The 11,407-nt window shown below is 49.9% G+C and overlaps 1 protein-coding gene across 1 annotated transcript in view; it reads left to right on the top strand.

Annotated features, from left to right (window-relative positions):
- The first annotated feature begins 811 nt into the window (after positions 1 to 811).
- CCND3 (cyclin D3) overlaps positions 812 to 11,407 on the top strand; it is a 49,362-nt gene continuing 38,766 nt past the window's right edge. The window contains exon 1 of the mRNA XM_026081332.1: positions 812 to 1,061. The gene's annotated coding sequence lies outside the window, so the exon portion shown is untranslated. The remainder of the gene's footprint in view (positions 1,062 to 11,407) is intronic.

Below are 11,407 nucleotides of genomic sequence, written 5' to 3'. Positions count from 1 at the left end.
GCAGCCTGCCTGAGTGCGCAGAGAGGCCGCACCGGGAGCCGGGCCGGTGGCGGCCCCGGGGACCATGGGGGTCCCCTGGGCCCGTGTCGCCACTGCCCTCCCGGAGTTCCCGTGCGGCCCTGCGTGACCGGCCCGCCCCGGCCTCCTGCAGGGCGGGAGCCTCGGCGGCCCGCGGTCCCCTGCGTGCCGCACACCTGCGTGCTTGCACCCCCCCCATGCAGCTGCGGGCGCCGCCGAGCCCGCCCGCGTGACGCAGCCACTGCTCTCACACATGGGCCCTGAGCGCCGGCTGCAGCCTGTGGCCCCGCCAGATACGGCCTGGGGGCCGGGGTCTAAAGTTCAGAAGAGCGCCTTGTTCTGAAGTTCAAAAGAACACCTCTTTATCTCCGGAGATGCATTGGAGTCTGTGGTTTCCCACTTCTTGTCTGGGTACTTTGGGGGATGAGCCTTCAACTGCTTCTAAAGGGTCTGTGAAAGACAGCTAGGAAAACAAAACCTGTTGTCAGTGGCTTTCCTGTTGGTCTAGCATAGTCTGTGTTTCCATTCAAAACTTTTTTCCTAAAAAAGCATGAAAGGTACCAACCATGTGCCAAGAGCCCTGTAACTGTGGGAACGTTTCAGGTTTTCCTGTTGTAAGCAATATGTACTTTTAGCTGAACCTCAGTGTACCAGCTTGAGTGTTTAGATCTTTTGATCAAAGCTTTGGTGTCGGTTACGTGTTTCTGAAACGACAGAACAGGAAACCCCCACACTACAACTCCCACCCCTTGCTTCCTGTTTAAGTACGTGTGTGGGAGAGAGAGAACATAGTAAGGACCAATAAGTGCCTCTGAGAGGAAAAAAAAAATCGATGTAAACAACAGCTGCCACGCTGGAAATTAAAGGTCCTGATCTCATTTGGTTTGGATAGCAACACGGCTTCCACACATCACTGGCTTTTCATCAGCAATAGCAGCAAAATCAGCAGCAGATAGGGAAAGCAAGGAGGAGGCGGCGGCGGAAGGAGGCTGGATTGTTCAAAGCAAACATGTCTGCAGAAGCAAATTTCTTGATCATCAAAGGTAGGAGGCAACTTAGTTTCATAGACTGAAAAACTGCCAGAAAGAGAGTGCAATCTTATGCCTTATGGGCTCAGGGACGTGCAAAAGTGTTGGCAGAGGGCTGGTAGAATGTAATTGCACTGAAAACCTTGGAAGTACCTTGAAATGGTTGTGTATGAAGGGGCTGGTACTGACGGGGGATCTCGCTGCAGTTTGCGTACGTGAATTCCCAGGGTGTCAGAATCCTGCCAAACCGCGAGGCAGTCACCGCTCCAGCCCATGCCGCGGCGGGGATGCCTGCCTCTGCCCAGCACTTCTGCGGCGGAGGCGTGGCAGCCTTTCTGCCCCTTAGCACGGTGAGAGGAGATGTGAGGCTGGGTTCATGGAGGTGCTGAGACCTTGTGGCTTCCAGCTGAGGAACTTCTGGGGGTCTTGACCCTAGGGAATAAGCTAATGTTGCAGATGAAGCTGAAAGATGGGAGCTGAGAGTGCTTAACGTTGGTAGTTTGAACTCTGCTGGTTAACTCTTGACACATGCCTGACCCAAATTGTTTGGATGGGAAGAYGAGTAAGAACTTGGCAATTCTGGACTAAAAACTCCAGCACAGTGTTGCTGCCTGTAGTGAAAAGACAGGCTCAAGCTGAGCCGGAAATGTCCGTAGGAGCCACGGTGGAACATGACTTGTAGGTACCATGCGTGGTACCACGGGGAGCGCTGCGCTCCTCAGTCTCGGTGCGCCGTCAGTTCAACCAATCTGCAGTCACTCTTGTAGCAAATCCAGGGAACAAGTAAATGAGGAAATAAGTGTGGACAGGTGCTTTTGCTGATGAATTATCATGTGCATCAGAGTACTGAGTGAGGTGGCATTTTCTCCTCATAATATGCCAGCCATAACATTCAGCAGGAAAGAAACCAATGAAAAACAAATCATAATCCTTAGTGGTGTGCAAATAGACYCCAAAATATTTTGGGCAGAAGGCTCTCAGGCAGGTAGGGGCCCAGTTGTTTTAGATCTTTCTGATCTGCCCAGCTTTCCTCCCACCCCCAGCCTTGCTAAGGGAACCTACTCTAACCTAGGCTGGATTCCCATGAAGGATTAGGTGTTTCATGAGATAATTCAGGCTGGCAGGGACCTCAGGAGGTCTCTAGTCCAGTCTCCTGCTTGAAGCAGCGTCAGCTGTGAGGTCAGACCAGGTTACCAGATGTAAACCTTTCTGCACCTGCCTGTTTTGTGCATCTGCGCAATGGCCAAGAGCAGAAGGACACTGGGCAATCAGCGTAGCTGGGCTCCACACTGGCTCTCCCAGCTCAGTCTTTGAGGTCTTTCCTCCAGATGCCCGCTCCTTCCTCACTGAGGAATCTTCCTGCCGGGACACAGACGTGGCCAGCGCACTGCCCTCCTTCACACACGGCTGCACAAGCGTGTGCGCCCAGACAGGGCCCACCGCTCTTGCGTGTTCATGCCGCCTTCCTCCCTCGGCTGTCTGCTCGGCCAGGTGAGCAGCCACAAATCTTCGGTGCTCCCGTAGCCCTCGCTGTCTCCTGGCCTGTGCTCCCCCTACAGTGAAGGGCAGCTGCAAATGAAGCTGCCGAATTTCCAGCATGAGCATGTATTTCCTGGTGCAGCCGAGCTGTTTGGCCTGTCCTGCCCTGTGGATGCCCCTCTGAATCTGATGGTTTAGCTGACTCCTTCCCCATATGTACTGCATTACCTGATTTATTCACGTCGGGGAGCTGTTGTGTAAATAACAGAGTACTTCACAGCCCTGTGCTGGCTGTTTTCTTTACTCTCTTGGGAATATTCTTTCCCCTGCCCCTTTCCAAACCACTTAACAGACACATTCAGAAAACAAAACTGTCACTGAAGTCTCTAGCTCTTTGCGCTCCAGGGGCTTTTGGTTCAGCGAGGGGAAAGCCCTGCAGCGAGGGATGGCAGGGGAGGCCGGATGCTGTAGTTAGTGGGGCAAAGTGTTGGGTTACTCTGGCTCGAATCCTGGCTCTGCAGCCAGCCTGCTGAGTGACTGTAGGCAAGTCTCTTTGCTCCTCTGCATCTCATTTCCCAGCCGTAAGTACTGACACTCCTTCTGAAATGCTTTCAGAGCTGTTGATGGAAAGCTTTATCAGGGATTAAAATGTTCTTCTTGGTGGCAAAGCACCCCTGGAAAGCTCTCCCCCTCCTGCATGTTGTAGCAGTGCAGTCTATGTCTGACTCCACCAAGAGCAGGGTATCCAGCAGGCTGGCAGAAATCCACTGGTGTAAATATTTGCAGACAGCCCTAGAATTAGGGGTCCAACCTCCCTTTTTGCAGTATGAGTATGTAATTCTTCCCTTATGCCCCCCCCGGCTGATGGGATGGGAGGGGAAATCTTCCATAAAGGTCCAGTTACTCAATGATTTCAGGCTTTCTTGCATGTCCCTCTCAAGTAACTGGTAGCAGCCACTAGAGGAGCCTAGCCAGCCAAGTCAGGAGGGGACCAGCTAAAAACAGGAGCACTTCTCAGTGCCGTTGTAAAAAATGTGCCCAGGGATCCAGTCTGAAAGGGACAGAAATTGGAAGTAAGTGGAGCCATGCCAGCACTTTCTGCCTCCCTAGGTGGAGGCAAACATCCGTATTACTGAGAACATGTGGCACTGGAGATGACATTGCTGCTGGAAGAATCTGCCAACTTAATGTGCCAGTTTCCTCTGGAGCACTGTGAAATCGGTAACCTGGCAGCAACAGCAAAAAAATGCAGGATGGCGATAGTATGTGTGCCTTCCTGGGCATGCTGCTTTTTCCCAAAGACTGAAACATTTCCTCTTGTTTCCCATTTTAGCAACATGAAAAAAATTTTCATATGGGTGTCAAATTGAAAAAGGAAAAAAGTTCACGTGCTTTTACTTTGTCTGACTGAATCATATGCAGATTATTTCAAAGAAGAGGTAGGAGTTAGGATTCCCAGGTCTGTTGATGCTGACCCTGGACAAGAACACGTTAACCTCATGGTGACACAGATGAACAGTTATTCTGGTACTTACAAGCCCGAAGGGGAAGCAGTGAAGCTTAATGGAATTCTTGTTTGAAAGGAATGACGGGAACTGGTGACTCTGGACTCTTTGGCTATGGAAAGCTCAAGGCTTTGTCATTTTAAGCCTGGGAGGTGCTCAGGCACCAGCATGGAGGAGACTGCAGAAGACTCTGGTTGTATGACCTTGATGTTGTCAAATCATGACTTTGAGAGTTATGGTTAGTCAAATGGAAATTACTGAGCTCAATATAGGGGTGAAATTTTGCAGCATGTGTTAGACAGGAAATCAGGCTAAGTGATCTAATGTCCCTTTGTGCTCTTAAATTTCACCRTGTCTCTGGCTTGCCAGAGAACGAACATGTGCCTTGGAGGCAGGCCCAGAGCGAGCGATGGAGGCTGATGTTCCTGCAGCACCAGGCCCTGAGAGAGGGCAACTTCCTCCCCTTTGCCTTGTCTTTTGGAGCGCTGCTGGTGTGTGGAGAAGTCTGAGATGTCCACGGCAGGCACCCACCCGCCTTCCCTGCGTGCTGGCGCCCTGGGTGCACCACCCGCGGGGTGCTGCTGCCCCCTGGTGTGCTCGAGGCCACCCTGGTGCCATTGCCACCAGAGGGCAGGTCGCGACCAGTGTGTCCTTATTCCCAGACAACTTATTTCAGACACCAGAATCGCCAACAGTGAATTCATTTACAGACTTTTGCACCCCTTAGCTGTCAGGACCCCATCCAAAATCTTCCCTGCAGCCATTTGTTGCTGAAAAGCTCCAAATTCCCTGGCTGACCAGGGCTGAGTTTCTTTCGTCATGTGGTTTCTGACAGTGGCAAGCACTTAATATTCAGAGGAGGCTGCTGCTGGGAAGGAGGGAATAAACTGCACATCTGAGAACATTTTTTTCCTGATGAAATTGGCTTATGCCTTGCAGAAATGATGAGCCAAATGCAGGGAGCTTATAGCCACTTTGCTGCTATTGTTTGTTTTTTATTATTATTATTTATTTTGACAGGTGTTATTTATATTTGTTACAATGTTATTATCCTCTCTAAAATAGCAGTGGTGTTATTGTTGGTTGTAGACATGTGCGTTAACTGAAGCCTCTTGAAGTGATACCATGCAGATTTCTTGCCAGCTTTGTTTGGCAGAAGAGGCTGTGTTGGTGCCTCAGCGGGCAGCAGGGCTGCCCTGCCTTGGCTGGTAGCGAGGAGTGGGGATGGGGACGAGCTCTCTCGATAGCCCTGGGGGTTCACAGCTGGGCTTCTGACATCCACATTTCAAAAAGGAGATGTAAAATGCGCAGAGGGTGCAGAAAAGTTTGCAGAATGCGAAACGTATCTCAAAATGTGTGAATTAGGCGTTCCAGTCAGAGTTTCTCAGAGTAAAGCTTGAAGCCTTTTAGTTGGATTTATAAATAGCTGAAAGGGGAGAAGGTGTCTGATAGTAGAGGGCTCTTTGATCTAACAGACAGAGGTATAACAAGATCCAGGTGCTGGAAGTGCAGGTCCGCACAGTTGAAACAGGAAATAAGATGCACCTCTTCATAGGGGAATTTAATTAGGCTTCTCAAGGGTGCAGTAAACTCTCCAACATGTCAGGGCTCCAAATCAAGACTAAATGTCTTTCTAAAAGATAGTGCTGTAGCTCAACTGTGGGCTGCTGAGCTAGACACAGAAACGAGGTTTTACAGCCAGCTCCTAGGCAGGCAGGCAGAGCTAGGTGGTGTTAGTACCCCTTCCCGGGATGCACAGTAGCGCAGTCAGTGCTGGAACTAGACTCCAAAGGAACCCTGGCTCTCCCCACTGCCATCACAGACAGGCTTCCTCCACCCTTACTGCTGAGATCATGGATATGATGTGTCCAGGGTCTCTTGTCTGTGAGTTGCACTCCCTAAAGATGAGCTTACAACACCAAGGAAGTCCCAGGAGCTGCATTTGGCCAAACTGGAATGACAGAGATCATCTTCACTGGTGAAAGTGGCCCTGGGGAAATGCATACTTGCTGGGCTTTTTATTTCAACATTATTTAGCTCATGTAAAAGCTGTTCCTTCCCATTCCACCAGCAGCTCAGAGCTGTGTTTGAGTCAGTGCCATGTCTAATCCACCAGGCATGTAATCCCACACCTCCAGGCTGTCCAGGGCCTCTGCTGCTGAGAACTATTGCAGATCTCTGGTATGCTCGTCCTGCCTCATCGGTGACTCAGTGGCTATTCTGCTCCATTCTGTTCCCTTCCTTTGTCTGAAGCCTTGTTTGAAAGGTTATGAGAAGATGGGTTACACTGGCTTTTATGCAATCAGTTAGATCTAAGGTTTACTTTCTGGAGAACAGCAAATGTTAGGGTGTGCTGAGAGAGCAGGCAGAGGAACTGTGCCAGGTTTGGAGGATGCTGTCCAGTCCGAATCTTACAGACCAACACAAACGGTCCTCACCTTTCCTTCTATGCTGGAGATGTCAGACTTTCCACCCCATCCAGTCCTATCCACATGCTGTCATTCTGTCTCCCATCCCTGCTTTCAGCAAAGTGTCCACAGCTGCTTTGGACAGGCCAGACACTGGGTGTAACTGGACCAGCTAGAGAAAGAGCCTGGAAGAAGAGATGCATTGCCTCTGCCTTGTCCCCAGAATGAGCTCTTAGTCCCTGCCCTGACAGAGCTCATCTGTAGTTTTGTGTCTGTTGCAGTATGAGCCTGTTACTGTTGCTTAGTAATTAATAATAACGAGCTAGAGGCATACAAGTCACTCCTGTCTCTGGTTCTGTGATTTCCCACCCTCCCCACCCCCCTGTCCATGTTCAAGGAGTTTGTCTACCCTTGTCTTCCTGCAAGATGTTTCTTGATCAGCAATCTCTACAGACGCTAAGGTGCAAGTCCACATCCCCTTCTAGGGCAAAAGTCCAACCCCACCCTGTCCTGTCCCCAGTTAACACAATCTTCACTTCCCTCCCTGGCTGCTAGAGACTAAAAGAGGAAACTGAGCTCAAGGGCCTGTGCTGTTAACATCTCCTGGACCAAACATTAGGAGCAGGATTAGCCGGAGACAAGTGAGTTTGGAAAACTCCAATACATTCCCCTCTTTCCAGGGAATGGTTGTTTGAGTGCAGCAATCAATTTCTCTCCCATTAATTAAATTGTAGGAGGGTGCTTGCAGACAACAGGTTTGTCGATATTGTCCCTGCAGCCATGCGTTTCTTCTCCCCATGTGGAAGAGATGAGATAGACCTGAGCTGGAGACATCAAACCTGTCCAAAGTCTGTGGTTTTTTTGTGACCCGTAATAGAGACTGAAGCAACTGACAGCCACATAATCAGAACCACAGGTCTGACTCTAACCTTTCTCAAATTCTGAATCTGCTTTTTGTTCTTGCTCATCTTTGCCCGAGAAGGGGCAAATGCAATGCCTAATTGCAGCAAACAGAATTATCCCTGTGTTTGCTGACCCCTGTATCCACATTTGGCATCTTTTGCTTTGGGGCTTGAGCCCATTCCCCACCTCAGGTGTCTGCCTGACTTTTAAATGGCTTCTGAAGAGGACCAGACCTTCAGGCTTTCAGAGGAAGTACTGCACAGCAAGGTGGGTGCCATCTCTCTGATAAACCAGACACCAGCGTTGAAGCTAGGCCAGGACAATGTCTGTCTCCTGCATGTCTTTTGCACACTTCTCTCTGTGGCTAACAGCTTGCCAGAGGAAGCCCATCTCTGCTCTGAGCCAGAGCCACATCGCATGTGCCTTTGATATTTTGCAAAGAGTAAGGTGTTGTTGCTAGCCCCACAGGGCGACAGCCTTACCCCAGAGCATCAGCACCGGCAGCTCACTCAACTCAGAAGAGGCCACTTACCACATTTGGGTTTCTTACTGCTGTCTTTGACAAATATCTCTGTCGTTTCAGGAAACCACACGGTGGGTGTTGCCCTTTCAGGGTAGGGGTGGGGGAAGGAATCCTGCTCCTCCATGCACAGGCCCAGGAATCCAGGTGGGGTGAGGGAATACCCACATCCCATCTGGAGAGGAGGGTAACTCCTCTACTTGAGCAGGGCAGGGAGCATCTGGGGCCAGCCCGAATAATTCCTGCAGCAGATCTTGGGGCTGTGCTGTGAGTGGGCTGAACTGGCTCCACTTCAGAGTAGGAAGAACATGAAAGTTTGGAAAATTCCTCTGATAAAGTACTTGAGCTGAGGTTGTGCAAAGTTGCATATCCCAGCTGGATTTGGAGTTCTTTCCATTTCCCGAGTTATAGGGAAATTGTTTGGATGGATTCTGAACAGCCCACATGCCTCAACATGGTCTCACGCATGGACGTGACTTGCTAGATCTGTCTCAGCTTAGACTGAGAGGCTTTACCAGCTTTTGGAAATGCTTCCCACAGTAATGGGTGAAGTTCAGCATGTTTTGAGAATCAGCCCTGGTGTAGAACCTTCTGTGAGCAATTTGTGTGCTGCTGGGGCGCAATGACTAAAACACCAGGCTTAGAGGGTCTGGTTCTGGCTCTGCTGTTGGCTTTTGTATACAGCAAGACACTTCCCTTTCTATGCTTCTGTCTTTCCCCGTCTTTAAAATGGGGGGAAAATAGCTTAAGAACTGGCGGTGATTTGACTGGGAAAGTTAGAAAGCTGGGCAGCCGCTTACCGCTACAGGAGCGGGCAACACTCATGGGGTTGAGAGGGAGTACTGTCACCTTTGCTTGCCTGTTAAGTCTGTCCTTTTAAGAATACTGCTATTTCTTGGCAAAGAACTTTCTTGAGGAAATGCCTATATCTGTAAATTTGAGCTGGGAGTCTGAAAGTTGCTTTTTTTCTTCCCAGTGGGATCCTGGAAATAGAGAAACAGTAGCAATGGATGAAATGTAGAAACTTCTGTGAACTTATTGGACCTTCTCAACAGGTTCAGGCTGAGTTTAGAGCTTGGGTCTGGGCTGAATCTTGTTTGATCAAATCCAGCTCCCCTGTCCCCATCTTCAGAAGAAACAAAGATTGTCATCATCAGGGCAAGAAGCTGATAAAAGATTCTCCTGAAGAACAAAGCCTGAAGTTTGCTTGTTTGTGTTCAGAAAAGGATCTTTGGGAAAATGGGAGACTCCTTGGGAAGAAATCTTCAAATAAGCTGTGAGGAGAGCAAGGAGAGGAAGACTTGCTAAAAATCACTTGAACAGCAATGCTCTTCTCTCAGGGCTTGGTTTTCAGAGAAGCTGAGCTCTTGTGGCCTTCCTTGATTTCAGAAGGAGCTGAGCTGCTAGTGGCTCTAAAAATCATGATATGCCCTTCATAAAGAACCTCCTTTTCTATAGAAGAGGCATATTCTAACTGGAATTAGATGCTTAAGTATCTTTGTGGAAATGGCTTTTGGGAGAGACCCATCCAGTTTCTGGCAGCCATGTGTCTTTGTCCTTCCGACCCTCTACCTGTGGCCGTGGAAGAATCCCATTACCCAGTCAAGAGATGGGGCCAGGCCATCTTCGCACTGGCTGCTCCATCAAAAGCCTCGGGCTTTGAGAAACCTCTTTACCTTCTCCCRCCTGCTCTCACCTCTTTGAGAGGAAAAAGAGGCTCCAGGTCATGCCACATAATAAGTGTACTTCCTTTTTCCTCACATCGTTCTTTTGGCGGGAGCCTGATCCAAAGTGTATCAGTCTATGGAAGTCTTGAATCAGTCAGACCTAAGGGGAACCCTGAACTGAATTCCACCAGAAATCTGCAGCCCCCCAAACTCAAGGTTTAATGTTGCTCCTCAGGCCCTTTGTATGAGCTAGGCGGGCAGAGGAGTTTGTTTCTGGAGGGGTTCAGAAGCAGCAGCAAGAGACACAAGGAGTGTGGCAGAGATAGAGGGTGGCAGCAGCTGTTCAGGATGTGCTGCTGATTCTGTGACATCTCCCACCCTTTTTGGAAATCAAGAGTTTGGAGCAAGACAGAGAAAGAAGAAACAGCAACTGATAAAGCCTCACATAGACAACAGCCCTATTTTCAACAGGCTGCGACCCACAGCCTGTCTCCAGGGATCTGCCCCAGCTGGGAGGCAATGATAGGCTTCACTGCTTATTCTGTCTGTTCACCTCCCTGCTCTGGGCATGGGGACGGATATAATCTCCCTTCCTTCCTCCTCCCTCCCTTCCTCCCTCATGTCTCTGTCTCTTCCTCTCTAGGTCTGAATTTCTGTCCATAACCCCTGTTAACTTGCCCCAGTGGATTTAATGGCTCTACTAGCTCTGCTCTGCTCACTGACCCCCTGCCATGCAACTCCCTGCAGACTCTTAGTCTCGGTCACCTTGAAGGTCGCAGTTAATGATGGTGGGCTGGGAAATCCCAGAGCACTCTCCATCCTAGGATATGCAAATTTGAAGAGGCAAAAAAATAAAGTGAAATATTTGTGAATAGGAACTGTTGACCCTGGGCTGTGCTCCCTGGACAAAGTTTCCTTTGGAGCATGACTGTGTCATTTGGATCTGACTGTAAGGACTTCCATCAGGCCCAGGGGATGTTGGTGTCACAGCAAGAACTGATCATCCCACGGATGGTGGCAATAGGATCCTTAGTGAATCGTAATGGAGATGATGTTCACTGGAGCCCAGGGTAACAGGCTCACGGGGCAGAGAAGTCGCTTGGGCTGGGTGCAAGGCAGTCTGCTGCAGGGGCGGATGTGGAACAAGTTTTCTGTGGCTGTGAAACAATCTAGTTTGGGATAGAGGGAGGGGGCTCACTGAGGCTGAGAGTAGCAAGTTATATTGGTCCATGGAGTTGTGAGAGGCTGGGTCAGTGCTGGAAAAGGCTCCTTGTCCAGGGAGGACTGAGATCTGTCCTGGGCTCAGAGGAAGCGATATATGAGAGGATGTATGAAGTCTGGTGGAGCATGTGTTTCCTCAGCCTTGGGGGCGGCAAGATCTTTTGGGGATGAATATCTAAGACTGGGTCTCTGAGGGTCTGATACATCAAGTTCCCACGGCCTAAGCAAAGATCCTGTGGTTTCAGGGTATACAAAGGGCTGCAGGTCACACGTCACGTGCAGACAACTGTCACTGCATGCAGTTTTGTTTCTTTTCTTTCTTCTTTTTTTCTTTCCTTTTTTTTCTGTAACAAATGAATGGGGTCCCCACATCTGACTGCGGCAGTTAAACAGGTTCGATTTAATCACAGACCAATATAGGACACAGAAAGAAAGGAGGGGAAGGGGGTGAGAAACACCGAGCACCTGCTCGCCTCAAGACAGCATGCCCCGTTCTGGGTCATGCTGCGCATGCGGGAGGGCCAGGAAATCCACAGCTGGTAGCGAGGGTGCGGGGGGGAAGTTAGTTGCCCAGATCCTGCCAGGGTGGAAAGTCAGATGGTTGGGACCTTTCGCAAAGGCTTTCTGCCAGTTACATCGCAGGTGGAGTGGAAGCACA

This window comes from Apteryx rowi, unplaced genomic scaffold (assembly GCF_003343035.1).
Source record: "Apteryx rowi isolate R43461 unplaced genomic scaffold, aptRow1 scaffold_1162, whole genome shotgun sequence".
NCBI classification, from domain to species: domain Eukaryota; kingdom Metazoa; phylum Chordata; class Aves; order Apterygiformes; family Apterygidae; genus Apteryx; species Apteryx rowi.
This window is presented reverse-complemented; position numbering and strand designations above follow the sequence as displayed.